The sequence below is a fragment of the Perognathus longimembris genome, chromosome 12, assembly GCF_023159225.1.
Source record: "Perognathus longimembris pacificus isolate PPM17 chromosome 12, ASM2315922v1, whole genome shotgun sequence".
Classification (NCBI taxonomy): domain Eukaryota; kingdom Metazoa; phylum Chordata; class Mammalia; order Rodentia; family Heteromyidae; genus Perognathus; species Perognathus longimembris.
This window is the reverse complement of record NC_063172.1, coordinates 41,646,115-41,662,462: the sequence shown is the minus strand read 5'-3', so window position 1 is coordinate 41,662,462 and position 16,348 is coordinate 41,646,115. Positions and strand designations below refer to the sequence as shown.

The 16,348-nt window shown below is 33.6% G+C and overlaps 1 pseudogene; it reads left to right on the top strand.

Moving 5' to 3' along the window:
- Window positions 1-2,912: 2,912 nt before the first annotated feature.
- LOC125360609 lies at window positions 2,913-14,727 on the top strand (annotated as a pseudogene).
- Window positions 14,728-16,348: the final 1,621 nt, after the last annotated feature.

Genomic DNA, 16,348 nt, shown 5'->3' with positions numbered 1-16,348 from the left:
TTTTTGATTTCAAGTATAGTCTTAAAATATTGTTCCCTTATTATTTTATTTAAATTACGTTTCCTGATTTCCTGAAGGATACTTTGAAGCTTTTTAACCTCTTTCTACCAGAAGCTAATTCTTTATCTCAAATTAATAATTTACTCTCCTCTCAAGCTCAAAGTGCTTTTTTTTCCCAGAATATTAAGACATTAGAAACTCAATTCAGTTCAGTTATTTGCTGACCAGGCCTTCCTTAATGTGTTGGGACCTACAGGAACTTCCTCTGGTGAGTGGATAGCATGTCTGCTCTCACCTTTGAGATGTGCCCCATGCTCAGGGCATCTCCTGTCTGTATGACTGCAGTGATCAGAAGAAAAGTCAGTCATGTGTTAAGACAGCACATTCAGTACATTCCTCCTCTCCACAACCAACACATTTTTCCACAAGAGCATAGGTCTGGTGTTATAAGAGCAATTGTGATCCAAGGGTTCTTGTCATTAAGGACTTTATCATCAAATGGAGTACAATATTAATAGTATAATGACAGGATACCAATAATAATCCTGTACTGAGAGACTTGCCAAGCCAACACTTAACAGCTTTTCCAATAACATAAACAAGGACTGAATAATTATGTACTCCACATTACCTAGCACACAACTTTGCACAAATTTACACAAAATATTTGCAGATAGGTTAAATAAACTGAAAAATAAATGAGAGCGAAAAAAAGAGACTATTTTATTCCAATGTACATTCTTGACACCTTTGTAAGAAACTCACTGTGCCTGTGTTGGCTGGGTCATGTAGCCCATTGATCATCTTGTCTCAATTTCATGCTACTTCCATGCTGTTTTTCTTACTGTGACTCTGGTGTAGAATTTGGGGGCACATATTATTATAACCCCAATAGGTTTTTTTTTTTGTGAAGGTTGTTTCCACAATTCTGAGATTTTTGTGCTTCTATATACATTTTAGAATTTATTTTTAAAGTTTTGAGTAGAATTTCACAGAAAATTGGGGATTGCTTTGAAACAATTAATGAAGTTCAATAATGAGGTCATTTTCAAAATATCAATTATACAGATCCATGAACACAGGATGCTTTATTCACTTTTTAATAATCTTTTACTTATTTCAGTGCAGAATTCAGTTTTAGTAAAGATCTCTTTTACATCATTGATATGTCTTTGCTCTATGTTTCCAGCATTGAAGGGAAGAGGGGGATGGGTTTGTTTTCTTACTTTTTTTCTCATGAAATTCATTGCTTGTACATAGAGCAGCTATTAGCTTGTATATATTGATATTGTCTCCTCTACTTTGCTTAAAGTCCTTACCCTATCTGAAAAGTACTTGTTAATAACCCAGTGAATTGATAGAAAATTAATTGAACAGACATTTTCTAAGTGAGGCATTACAGAAAGAAAATAAAGACAGAAAATACATTTAGCTTCCTTACAATAAGGAAAATTCAAATTAAACTATTAAATGTAAGAAGCACTTGTGAGAGAAAGCATGAGCTTTTTGACTTTGTGAGTCTGGATTATTTCACTCGTTATTATTTTATTTTATTTATATATTTATTTATTTATTTATGGTATATCCAACTATTTCTCTGCATATTTTCATTCATATTACTTCATATGCTAAACCATATTGTTAACTTATGATGTTGTAATTACATGCACAATGTTAATTGTAGTCAATATCATTAAAACATGCTCAAAACAGTGAGAAATAACAAACATATTTGCAGGAAAATAGATTGCCATGTAAGAAAAATAAGTAAAATTCAGAAAGAAATGTCCAAAAATTTCTCCTAAACATGGCACCTAAAAATAAAATAAAATGAAATAACGTAATATCAACATGAAAATGGAATGGGTATTGTTGGAATACAGTGAAGAAGCTAGGCCATAATGCAATGCTAAACTATGACCAAAGTTCCATATATACATATGTGTGTGCATGTGTATGTGCAAATTTTCATAAAACTTGATGTTCTGTAAAATTAATACAAATTTTAAAATGTAAGACCCAAAGCAATAAATTAGTCTTCAGCATCGAACATAGCAAGAATCATAAATCTTTAATTTTATATAATTTATAGAAATTCTCACCTAGTCCTAAAAGCTATAAATTACACATTCCATAAGACCTTTATATAATGTGTATAAAAATTAAATAGAAAATACAGTTTGATCAATGATAATAAAGTTCAGAAGAACCAGTATAAATACAAAATAAGTCATATGTAATTTCAATGTTTCGTAAACTTTAAGAATATCAGTAGATAATTCATTGGGTAAAACTGGAAATTAAAGAAAAGACATTCTCAATATTTTTTTGCTGTTCTTGTGATATCATTTTGTCCACCTGAAACTAAATTAAGCTGGCTACAATGAAAAGTAATCACATAATAAGACTTTGTAATACAAGAACTGAGTCTACTGTCTTATAACAGACGTCCAACAGGCCTAGATGGCATTTGTAGACCCCTTTCTTTTATTTCTGTCTTCAAATCTTACATTTTACCTGAATGTATCAGGAAAAAATATTGTAAGTGAAACTAAAGCAAAAAAACCCTATATTTTACTAAATTTTAAAAAAAGTCTCAAACAATAAAGCTAGTAAGTGTCTAGTTCCAAAGTATTGATGAAATATCCTTATCCATGCAAAGCTCTCTTGAGTAGAAAAATGACTGGGGCATATTAAATCATCTTCTGTAGAGTTCCAATAAACAGAAGTATTTCCTCAGTTAACCATATTGTATTCTATTAAAATGCTATATATAAATCAAGAAAAAGCACCATGTGTTTTATTTCTTCTATGGAAAATGTGGGTTAGTTATCGGCTAGCAGCAGTAGAACATTTTCTTTGTTAAGAAACACTTGCCGTTTGGGAGTTGTACAATATAACAGAATTGTAAAATGGTGCATTCGTATTTTGATTATGTTTCCTATTCATTGACAGGTAAGAAAGGCAGAAATTGTGCACCTGTTCCATACTTATGATGCATGTGCTTTTACCATGATAGAAACCTAGCTAACACTTCCTTTCAGTATGCATAATCTCAAGAGACAGACACCACATTTCCTGAGACATTCTGTGAATTTTTCTTTGAGCATTTTCACTTTCAAATGCTCACTGGTTTGGGAAAGAAAGACTAAATGGATGATTCATGAAGGTTAAACATTGCCAGCTGATACTTTATACTAGCAGTAGACAGATCAGTTTCTTTTTAACCAAAGTTCAAGTCTTCATACAAACAACAATTAGAAAAGTTAATGAGTCTCATTTTATTTAAACAATTTTAGCTCAGCCGTGAGGCAGCATAACTGTTGAGTATGTTATGAGACAACTGTATTTAATTAAATGTTGGTATTACAAGTAAGCAACTGAATTTATTTAATTTTCTGTCATATTTTTGTTTATATGGACATTTCATCATGCACATTTCTTATTACATCCTAATTCTATTGATGCTCATGCTATTATTTTATTAATCTCTGTTTTATTTATTTAATGGGTATTTATTACATGGCTGTTATTTTTAAAAAAAAGACACTGAATTGAATCGCAAGACCACAAATTAACTTCAGTATAGTATCTTCAGTGATGATATCTAGAAAACAGCCCTATCATTTTAGAATAAGTTGTATTAAGACTACACAAAAAATGATTATAGTAAGCCCAGATTTTCAGTGTCATCAGCATATGTTTCATAGGTGTTTGATTTTTTTTTTATTTTGAACTTAAGTTGTGTGTGTGTATGTGTGTGTGTGTGTGTGTGTGTGTGTGTGTGTTTTAACTTATGTTACTTACCTCTTAAGCTGTTTGTATATTTGTGCTCTGATTTCACATTTTGATTAGCAAATGGCACATTGGACTAAATAGAAACACAACAGTAAATTTGTGTCACTTCTATTTTGGGTACCAGGTAATTTGCAATTGCTTACCTAGTTCATTCAGTGAACTACTGAGGAGTTCTACATTGTACTTCTGGTAAGTATGTGTAAGTTAGTGTGGAGACTTATGGCCCCATTGCTATGTCAATATTGAGGGAAATCGAAGGAACTCTGATTTATTTTTTGAAAGTACTTGGCTTGGGGTTCAAGTAGGAATTAAGGGCAATGAAAATTTAAGGAGACAATGAAATCACTAGGATTTATATCGTATTTTATTACCTTTTATTTTAATAGTATTTTTAGCATATATTCATTTTACAAGAATATTCTCTATGACATTTCCGTACATGCTTACAATATATCCCTAGTAACCCAACTTCTCAACCATTCTCCTCCAGCCCTTTCTCTCTACCAGATTAATTTCAATAGGTTACATTGTTCCGTTTTGACATATGTAATTATGACACCTCTCTTTTGACCTTTCTTGGCCTGTCTTTCCTCCTGCTGATAACAAACACCTCCAAAAACATATTTTTACCTTTCTGTAATTAATTTTTATCATGTTTGGTGCATATTACTTGAACCAAGAATTTTCACTCTTGTATTTCAGATGTGCATTAATCTTAATCAGAAAAGTCATCTTGTTTTCTCTTCCTCCACTCACTAACTTAATTAGTTAATTACTTAAAAAAATATAACCCATGCTTTAATTGTAAAATCTTTAAAATTGAAATATACTTATTTCCAAGAAATCAACTTGCTATTAAAATTCAATCAAAATCAGAACACAGTTGTTTTTTTTCTTGAGGACTGCTGAGGAATTCACAAAGCAGCTCAAATTTTACATAAAAATTAAAAGTCCCAAATTTTAAATGTTATGAAATAGATATTCTAACAAGACTTGGGGAAGAAGCTTCAAAAGTGAAGTTAAGTTCTTAGAATGTATCTTAGAGCTTGTTTCATCTTATATATTATGCATCTAGTGCATTTATTGTTTTTCTTTTCTTTTACTCATTTATTATTATTATTATTATTATTATTATTATTAATTTTTTCTAGTCTTGAGAGATGGAACTAATGCCTGAGCTTTTTGTGCCCTCAGCTAGTGCTTGCTCCAGTCAGAGCTCCATTTTTGGGCAGTCAACTGGAAACAAGAGTCTCATAGACTTTCTTGAGTATCTAGGATTAAAGGTGTGAGGCACGAGCTACTAGTACTATGTCTATGATTTTCCTTTGCTGGTGATGTGTTACATGAAAAAAATAATTTTAACAATTTTACTGTGTAAATTTACTGGAAGTTTTTCAGTAGAGAAATAGACGTAGAACTATGCTACTTATATGATGTAATCATATTGAAATGAGAATAACTCAATGGCACCAGAAATAAAGGAATGCTGATATATTCTGCATAGTCCAAATTCTAAAACACTTGATGACTGTTATTTTATAGAATTCAGCAGTTTCCAATAAAAAATTTACCAAGACCTGGAGGACTTCTTGCAACTAACACTTTATGTGTTATTCAGGAATCTTTCATTGTAATTGACAGAAACACAGCTGAACATAGACCAAAGGAATACATATAGGCTAATATAATGTTTCTCCCAAACCAACAATAGTACCATGATCTTCCTTCCAGATACTTATGGTTCTTCTTTCTCCATTTCTTCTTCATTCTTACAAACTAGCCTTTCAAATTAACAGGCCACACAATTAATATACAATTATTAGTGACAGTCTGGACCTTATATTTTCTCATTTTTGCTACATGAACACACAATATTTTTAGATGGGGATAATATTATTTTTTCCATTTTTCATTCAAATAGATATAAGTAATGTATAATCTATCAAGTACCTATTTCCCTGGCCCTTTGATATGTTAATGACTTAATTCAATTAACAATGCATTTGATCCTACACCAGCTAAAAGGAATATGAATGGAAAGTTTGGTGGACTTTCAATAAGTACTTTTATTCAGTCAGTGGTGGTATAGCTATGTTAATTTCCTGTTTTCCATTATTGCAATGTGTTAATGTAAGATATTAATACTTCAGAAGATGGATAAGAGATAGAAGAAAATTTTATTCCATCTTTGAAGCTCTTTATTGTGACAACTAAATGCAGTTAAAAATGATTTTTTAACAGAAGAAAATATATTTTGAATGGTAAGTGTGTATGAGGTATTTGGTAAACAGAATAGGAAATTTTCATAACCTATTTTTTCAAAAAGGAAACATAAAATGTCTTAATGGATGAGTGGATCAATAAATTGTTATATACAAACATACAATAAAATTTTACTCATCTGTTACGAGAATTATGTCATTTAAAAAACATGGATGCACATAGAAAATATTATGTTAAGAGACCTAAGTTACACCACACCCAGAGAGACAAGGTGCATGTGATTTCTCTCATGTGGAAGTTAGATCTAATTTATAAATATATATGTGACCATGTTCAGGATCATATGTACATGGGTGCAAACTTCTTATCTAAAATATGGTGCGGGCAGGACAAATTTCCAACATAAATATAGAATTCCAGAAATAAAAGTGCACACCAGTAAGTACTCAGTAGAAGTCCATCCATTTACTTGGAAATTACTTCTGTCAATGTATCATATATAGTATGGAATTGAAGATTACCAATGTAATAGATACAATTGTAAACAATTAATAAGAATGTATTTATCTTTAATGTCCAAGAGTTGGGACAAAATACTAATGGCTCCTGCCAATAATCCTATCTACTCAGAAAGCCGAGACCTGGATGGTCAGGTTTAAGGCCAGTTCAGGAAAAGCATTCACCAGACTTCACCTACAAAATAACCCACAAAAGTGTGTTGATATTGTGGTTCTCTTGACAGAGTACTTATCTAACCATACATGACCCTGAATTTAAACCTAGACATGAATATATGGAGGTTAAAGAAAAGGCTAGGTAAACAGACAATTTTTTTAACTTTATTTGAACATGTTAACTTCATATGTGATATGATAAAAAAAGAAAATGTAGTAATTAAATTATTGTAATTGTATGCATTAAGTTGTTTAATAGATTCTGAAACATAGATATACATGTATCTGCATAAATTATATCATATAATCATACCCACAACTGATTTGAGTTGTGCATAAACAACGCTTGAAAGTCAAAAGGCCATTCTGCTTGTTTTTCCTCATTGTGCCTAATTTAGAATAGTCTTATCCAAAGTAAATTTTCACCTATGACATTATGTCTTTAAAAATATAGACAAAGGATATAAAAGACAAACCAATGTAATAGCAACAATTACAAAACTATTGGTGTAAACCAACTGTATAACTCATGGGTGGAAGGGAAATGGAGAAGGAGGAAGGTGGGAAAAAATAAAGGAGGAGGTATCAATTTGGATAAGGAAGGTACGCACTGTCTTACATATGAAACTATAACCCCTCTGTATATCACTTTGACAATAAAAAATGAATAAAAAGTATAGACACATACACACTTAAGTACATACTACATACACACTAACACACACTAACAACTCTTTAGTAATGTTAATCTTTCGGTTTCACCATTTCTATGTTTTATGTTTACAGCTACTGGAATTAAAAAGACCTACTACTGCAGTGACATTGGGTGTGGATCTAACTTCTTCTGCCTTACCTGTAGACACCAAAATGCAGTGTGTTCTTACAACTATTGTCTTGTTAGCAATCTCTGCACCCATTCTGTCTGTGTGCCTGGAGCAGACTTTTTAAAATTTTATTTTATTGTCAAGGTGATGTACAGAGGAGTTACATTTACATATGTAGGATAGGGAGGGCATTTCTTGTCTAACTTTTTACCACCTCCCTAAATATTGGCCCATTTTCCCTCCCCCATGGTCCCATACCCCAATTGTACAGTGAATTTCCAACACATTTTCTTGTGAGTATTGCTTTGCATTGGTTTTCCCTTTGCACCATTTTGATATTCCCCTTCCTTTCCCTGATTTAGATAAACATATATACAATATCCAAAGTACCAAAATCAAATACAGTGACAACAGAGAATAAAACACAGGAAATAAAAATAAAAAAATAAAAAATTTTCACATAGTACAGTGAAAACAATAATGAAAAACATCTTGTTTCCATATCTTGTAGTTCACTCAGCAGCATCTTATGTGATCATGTGTACATAGCTATTGAGCTAATTTGAGCCTCTTCCAGGACTATCCTAGACATATACTTATTATTACAAATGAGGGAAACCATGGAATCTCTGTTTCTTTAGGTCTGAACATGTTTGTAGTGGTAGCTTTATTATAGCCTTGTTTGTAATCATTTGGGTAAATGCCCAGAAGTAGGATTGCTGTGTCATAGTAGAGCTCTATGTTTAGCTTTTGGAGGAACCTCCATACTGCTTTCCAGAGTGGTTAAGTAAGTTTGCACTCCCACCAACAGTGCAGTAGCATTCTCTTTTGGCCACATCCTCACAAGCATCTGCTGTTATTAGATTTATTGATAATGGCCATTCTAACTGGGATAAGGTGCAATCTCAATGTTATTCTGATTTGCATTTCTTTTATGGCCAGAGATGTTGAGAATTTCTTCATGGGTATCTTGGTCATTTTCATTTCCCCTTCAGAGAAGTCTCTCTTAAACTTTTAGCCCACTTTTTGATGGGGTGTTTGTTTCTTTGTGTTTGTTTTTTTTTTAGTGAAGTTGATTTCATGAGCTGTAGGTATAGTTTAGATATGAGTCCTTGTCTGTTATATGGCTAATGAAAATCTTCTCTCAATCTGTGGGCTTTCTATTTGTTTTGCTAGCTATGCCCTTTGTAGAACCTCTGCAGTTTAGTTCATTTCCGTTTGTCCAACCTTTCTTTAATTTTTCATGTTTCTGTGTCTTTATTAAGAAAGTTTTGACATATGCTAAGAAGTCCTTGTGTTTCTCCTTTTACTTCCTGTAATGTTTTCAGGGTATCTGCTTTTAAATCAGGAACAAGACAACGATGTCTGTTCTCTACCCCTCTTCAACATAGTATTAGAATTCCTACCTACAGCAATAAGGCAAGATGTGACCATAAAGGGGATCCAAATATGGGAAATGAAGTAAAACTTTCCCTCTTTGCAGATGACATGATGCTGTCTTTACAGAACACCATAGATTCTACTCCCAATTTATTCAAGCTGATCTGAAACTTTGACAAATAGCAGGGTATAAAATTAACCCTCAAAAAAAATCAATGGCTTTTCTGTATGCCAACAATAGGAAGAGTGAGGCTGACATCAGTAAAGCAACTTCTTTTGTAATAGCCTCAAAAATTAAAAAAACAACAACTATGAATGAGAAGTAAAGGATTTCTATGATGAAAAAAATTAAACACCTGAGAGGTAGACTTCCTCCTTCCTCACCACACTCCCCAATGTTATGGGATTTCTCTTAACTTTCCATAGTGCTTCCCCTTTTCAGGACAGAAATAAGACTAAGATACTAATAAATGTATCCTACCCTCCTACCAGCCTCAGTTCTTTTATCTACCTTACACGTGCACATTATTTGGGTTTCAGGCTGAACTCTCCTGTCTTTTGCCCTGACATAAAAGGGAAATTTGTGTGAAGTAGGTCACTGTTTCTTACAATTCAACCTATTAGGCCTGAGAATTTAACACAGATATAATATAGCAAACATTCTTAATAAATACAAATATACTATAAAGAAGATGGTCCAGATTTTCTAATCTTATCAGAAATGAGAAAACTGTAGACATCCCTACTACTTAAAAATTAATAATAAATGTCTTGATATATGTTAGGCCTTTGCTGTAAACTTATAAAAGTCAAAAGAAAGAAGATAATCATTTTTTCCAAGCATGAATGAAATGATTTGACTGGCTGCTGTGTCATAAACAGGCACATAGTCTATAAAGCAAATTATGTGGCAGCATTGCACCCTTACTGATCTGACCTAGTACTTAGAAATGCATGTATGGTGTGTTGTTACTGCAGGGTTTCTTTTGCCTTACATTGTGTTTACACAGAATTTTAATTGATCTATTTTCTAAAAACTAATCACAATTCATTCATAAGTTTACAAATTATTAAATGATATATGTTTGCTTATTCATTATTTACTAATGGTATGTGATATTTCCTTTGGAGTAAAACAAAAGAAAACAAACAAAGACAAAAAAGAAATTTGAATGCTACCTGCCTAAACTGTTAAAATTAGTCATGAAGAAGTTGATAAAGGCATGACTAATCTTCTCTACACTGAAAAAAAAGTAATGTTATTGGTATAAAGAAATGTTTGTTAGGTATGAATGTACTTTTCATGGAAGTAGGACATTAACCCTTAAGGATCCCTCAAATATCTTTAAGCTCATTCTTGTAACAAAAAGAAAAATTACATGCTTTCCACAAGCATTAAATAGTATACATTAGTGTGGCATATCTTAAAATGGAAATAAGGTTCCTCAAAATACTTGCAACTAAGAGATTACCTCTTAGTTTTGAGACTAGACCAAACACTAATAATAGAAAAATGTGTGGCTAGGAATTTTACTTTAATACAATTAATATGTAGGGATGGCAACATGACATGGATCATACTTAGGTATCTCATAATCTTGTAATGTAGTACTAACAATCTGGGATCATTTGTTATTACTGTTAAAAATATAGAAAATTCAGTATTAGCTTACAATGAAGATGTTGCATTTTCTTATTGACCTTGTCCTTAGGCTAATGTTAATATCAAAGAATATTTTTTCTGTTTTTAAACATATCATCAACACAGTGTGCTCTGATAGAAGTAAACATTCCACAGTACAGCTTTATTTTTTTTTAATTCTAGTATTTTATATACACTTCTTCTTTTCTTGAAATTGACAGGTGAAAGAACCAAAAGAAAATAATCTAAAGGAAAATAAACTAAAAGAAAATAAAAGTAAGTTATATTTAACAGAAAGTATCAGTCCTGCTTTTCTACAAGGATGCAATTTGGACAAATATGATATTTGCCAATATTCTGACAAAGTACTGCTTTTCAGAATCCCAGGTATCACATATTTATTATATGTGAAAATGTTTAATCTACCATAAACAACTGAAATATTGCTTTAAAGACAATGAACTGAAGGTCATCAACTGGATTTTTCATCAAAAAGTAATATTATAAATAACTATACATTAATAATTTCATATCAAATACCATCGAAATCTGTTTGCAACAGTATTTGATGCTGTGAGATGACAATACTTCTACAAATCATTTAACATACAACAAAGGCTCAAACATTTATCTTGCCTTTAGTTCTTTTGCATGTAATAGTCAAATATTTCATTTGGAAATATTCTATTTATAGACAAATTTCATGTAACAAATGAAATGTGATTAAAATTAAAATAGAAACATCTTGCAGTTTTGAACTGACTAATAAACATAGTACTCTCAAAAAACTTAATGATCATTGGAGTGATTTTTTAATGAGTACAAAATAACTGCAACTAAACAAGTTATCTTTAATATCAGTTAAGCTAATTACTGCATGCAATACATCTTATGTACAAACACTGTTCAGTTACAAATTGAATAATATATAATAAAATATACTTAAAGAAAGAAGCTAAAATAAAAAAAAATTTTGTGCTATTAAGTGATATTTGTATTGATCTTACTGTCAACATTAATATTTGAATTAAACATACTTCATTTGCCTGTGGTCAGTGGGGAGAAATGTGAAAGCATAAAAAGGAAAGGATAATAGGAGCTAGTTGCAGCTCAGTGGGAGTTCTTGGCAAATGAGAGAGAGAAGAAAAAATAGAAAGAGAGAGTGGTGATTGAAATATTACAGACAGGTAACAAGTTTATGCTGTTAAAATAAATGAATTATGGGTACTTGAGATTCACTTTATTTGCATTTCCACTCTGATATGTATTTAGCATTAATACATTCATTGGTATAAGTTTAAGTAAGAGCTTAAAAGATAGAAAATTTACTTATTTCATGATTTCAAATACTAATTTATACTTTTGTACTATTTCAGTGATCTTATACCCATAATATATTGCACTTGAATTTTTAAAATTAAGATGGTAACATGAGCTACAACATTTTAAAACCATGTGTTTACTATATGTTAAATACATATTTAGGTTGTAAAATGTAAATAATAACCCAAATATAAATGGAATATATGGAATGATAACAACTAGATGTAAAATTATATGACAATCGAATATTACTGTGAAATTACCATTTTAATTATACTAAGAAACCACCTTTTGCATTCTCTCTCCCTCTCCCAACGTGGCAGCCTCAGCAAAAAAGAAGAATAAGAAGGAGAAAACTATCTCCCTAACAGACTTTCTGGCTGAGGATGGGGGAATTGGTGGAGGAAGCCTTTCTGCCCCCAAGCCGGTCAAATGGGCTGATGAGACAGACGATCTGGAAGTAGATGTTTCAACAGTTTGACATAGTAATGATGATGATGTCTATAAGGAACCTCCATTTGACCGTTCCATCCTATCCACTGCTCAGGGGGCTGTTGGAGACCCAATATCTACTGGAGACAGCTTCCCAAATCGCCACCTACATTGCTTTTCTAGGTAACCTGACTTATGACGTAACTGAAGACTCCATTAAGGAATTCTTCAGAGGAATAATATCAGTGAAGTGTGCTTACCACAGGGACCCAGCAATCCAGAAATGTTGAAAGGTTTTGGTTATTCTGAATTTGAGGGCTTGGACTCCCTACTCATGCCCTAAGTCTCAATAAAGAGTCCTTAGGTAACAGGAGAATTGGAGATGTTGCTGACCAAGCACAGGATTAAGGTAGGGATGATCACTCCTTTGGCAGAGATAGAAATCAGGATTCTGACAAAACAGATACCAGTTGAAGAGCCTGTCCTGCTACAGACAGCTTTGATGACTACCCACCTAGAAGAGATGATCATAGCTTTGGAGACAAGTATCGACACCTTAAGATTTAGACCGCTACCTGGATGGCTATTGGGATGGCCCACTCAGGGATATGGATTGCTATGGGGCTGGGATCGGTACGATTACCGTGGCAGCAGAAACTATGACAGAGGCTATGATTCCAGGATAGGCAGTGGTAGAAGAGCATTTGGTAGGAGGTACCATAGGGATGATGACTACAAATGAGGTGGGGACCGCTATGAAGATCGATATGAGAGATGAGGCAATTGCTCATGGGGCTCCAGAGATAATTACTCTTGGGATGACTATAGGCGTGATGATAGAGGTCTCCCCCAAAGACCCAAACTGAATTTAAAGCCTCGGAGTACTCCTAAAGATGATTCCTCTGCTAGAACCTCTCAGTTCAGTCGAGCAGTTTCTATCTTTGAAGTGGCAAAGGCTGTTGACACAGCTTCTAGAGAAAGAGAGTGGAAGAATAGCTGCAAAAGGAGCAGGAGAAACTGCAGCGGCCAGCTGGATGAACCAAAACTAGAACGGCGGCCCAGGGAGAGAAACCCAAGCTGTTGAAGTGAAGAAACTAAGGAATGAGAAAGAAGATCAAGGACAGAAAGTGAATCATCACAGACTGGAACTTCTACCACACCTGTTTGAAATGCCCGAAGGAAAGAGAGTGAGAAGTCTCTAGAAAATAAAACTCAATGAAGAGGAAGACTGTCACTCTCCAAGTTCTAAGCCTCCTGAACCTGATTAGCCTCTAAAGGTAATTCCCGCCCCTCTGCCAAAGGGGACTTTTAACCCTCCTGCTCAATCTCAGAGCTCAGGACACAGAATAGCAAACCTCTACAAGTGGTGAAGGAAAAGTAGCTTAGCTCAGCCACATGAGGAAGGGCCAGCAAAGAAGGGCCAGCAATTTATGGAACCAACCCAGATGCCCCTCTGTAGACGAATGGATCAGGAAAATGTGGTACATCTACACAATGGAATTTTATCCCTCTATCAGAAAAAAATGGCATTGCCCCATTCATAAGGAAATGGAAGAACTTGGAAAAAATTATACTAAGTGAAGTGAGCTAGACCCAAAGAAACATGGACTCTATGGTGTCCCTCATAGGGAATAATTAGCACAGGTTTAGGCTAGTCACAGCAGAGGATCACAAGAGCCTAATAGCTATGCCCTTATGAATGCATAAGATGATGCTAGGTGAAATGAACTCCATGTTATGGAAGCGACTATTATATCACTGTTGTAATTATTTTCAAAATGCCACGTGAAACCATAGCTTCTGTTGTTGATGATCCTCTTGTATCCCCTTCCTGTGGTTGTTCCCTTACTATCACTATCACTGTATCTCATCTGAGTACACTGGATACTGTACATACTGGTATTAGAACTAGGGAAGTGAAAGGGAATATCAAAATTGAGAGAGACAAAGGATAAAAAGACAAACAACTACAAAAGCAATACTTGCAAAACCATTTGGTGTAAACCACCTGAACAACTCGTGGGGGGAGAGAAAAAGGGGGAGAGGGGGGAATGAGGAAGGAGGTAACAAACAGTACAAGAAATGTATCCAAGGCCTAATGTATGAAACTGTAACCTCTCTGTATATCACTTTGACAATAAATAAGAAAAAAAAGAAAGATGAAAATAAAATAGATGAGATGAGTGTTGCAAAAGGCCAAACTGGGAGCTCTAGCCGTGGTCCAGAAGGTGATGGGAACAAAGACCACTGGAGGTAATAAGATAGGAAAGATGGCAAGAAAGGATCAAGACTCTAGATTTTCACCTGAGTCAAAGAAACCTGAGAAAAATCCAGCCTCTAAGTTCAGTTCTGCAAGCAAGTATGCTGCTCTCTCTGTAGATGGTGAAGATGAAAACAAGGGAGATTAAACTAAATAGACCTCTACATCCTGTGCTTTCTCTTAACCTCTCTCCATCCTGGAACATTCATTCGAGAGAAAAACCAAACCTCTATCCAGACAAGATAAAATAAAGCTCACAATCTCCTGGGGGAAGAAAAAAAACCCAAAAGATTACAAGCAAGAGCACAGTAAAGCCAGCAGCACAACAATGTTCATCGCAGCACAATTTGTCATTGCCAAAATATGGAACCAACCCAGATGCCCCTCAGTAAACAAATGAATCAGAAAAATGTGGTACATATACACAATGGAATTATATGCCTCCCTCAGGAAAGAATGACATTGCCCTATTTGTAATTAAATGGAAGGACTTGCGCAAAACTTTACTAAGTGAAGTGAGCCTGACCTAAAGAAACATGGACTCTATGGTTTCCCTCATAGGGAATAATTAGTACATGTTTAGGCTAGTCATAGGAAAAGATGCCAAGAGCCCAATAGCTTTGCCCTTATGAACACAAAAGATGACGCTAAGTGAAATGAACTTCACATTATTGAAACAAGTGTGATATTATTGTTCAAATAATTGTCAAAATGCCATGTGAAACTGTACCCTTATATTTTAATCATATTCTTTTCCTGTGGTTTTACCCCCACTATCATTGCATCTCATCTGAGTAACCTGGATACTCCAGGTTACTGTTTATACAGGTATTAGAACTAGCGAAGGAAAAGGGAATATCAAAATCGAGAGACAAAGGATAAAAGGACAAAAGATTCCAAATGCAATACTTATAAAACCATTTGTTGTAAACCAACTGTACAACTCATGAGTGGCATAGGGACAAGGAGAGGGAGGAGGAGGAAATGAAGGAGGAGGCAACAAGTTGAACAAGAAATGTATTCACTGCCTTACATATGAAACAGTAACCCCTCTGTAATTCACTTTGTCAATACAGGAAAAAAAGAACGAAACCACCTTTGATTATGTATGTATGAAACAATTTATAATTATAAAAGATTCAGTTTGTAATTGCCTCCTTTGTATTTATTTATTTATTTATCTTCATTTTTTAAAGAAACATTGCCAATCCTGGGCCTTGAACTCTGGGCTGTCCGTGAGCTCCTTTTGCTCAGGGCTAGCAATCTACCACTTGAACCTTGGAGATAACAGTTTCAAGAACTTTCCTGCCTGGGCTTGCTTCAAATAGTTGTCATCACATGTCATCTTTCTGAGTAGCTAGGATTTTATGCATGAGCCACTGACAAGTATTTACTTTTGTAATGTGACATGCTTATGAAAAGTATTTGAAACAATGTTTTCTCACTTATCAAAGATTATTTCTAATATTAAGAATGACCATTGATGCTGTGTTAGTGATTATCATACTAAATTATATGCAGAAAAATAAGCATCTGATATTGATATGTACAGAGATTAAGTTTATTACAATAAAATATATTTCTTAAAAATGAAGAAAATCTTATTTGGCTTCTCTTTGATTAATGCTCAATTTTTGAAATTTCAATGGAATTAGAAAATATTGTAACACCATATGCAAGACCAATGACAACAGTCTATACAGTAAATTAAAAACAAACAAAAATAAATACTGATGCTGAATATTGTGAAATTGAGGAATTTCAAAAAGCTACTGTCTTATTGATCCTTATG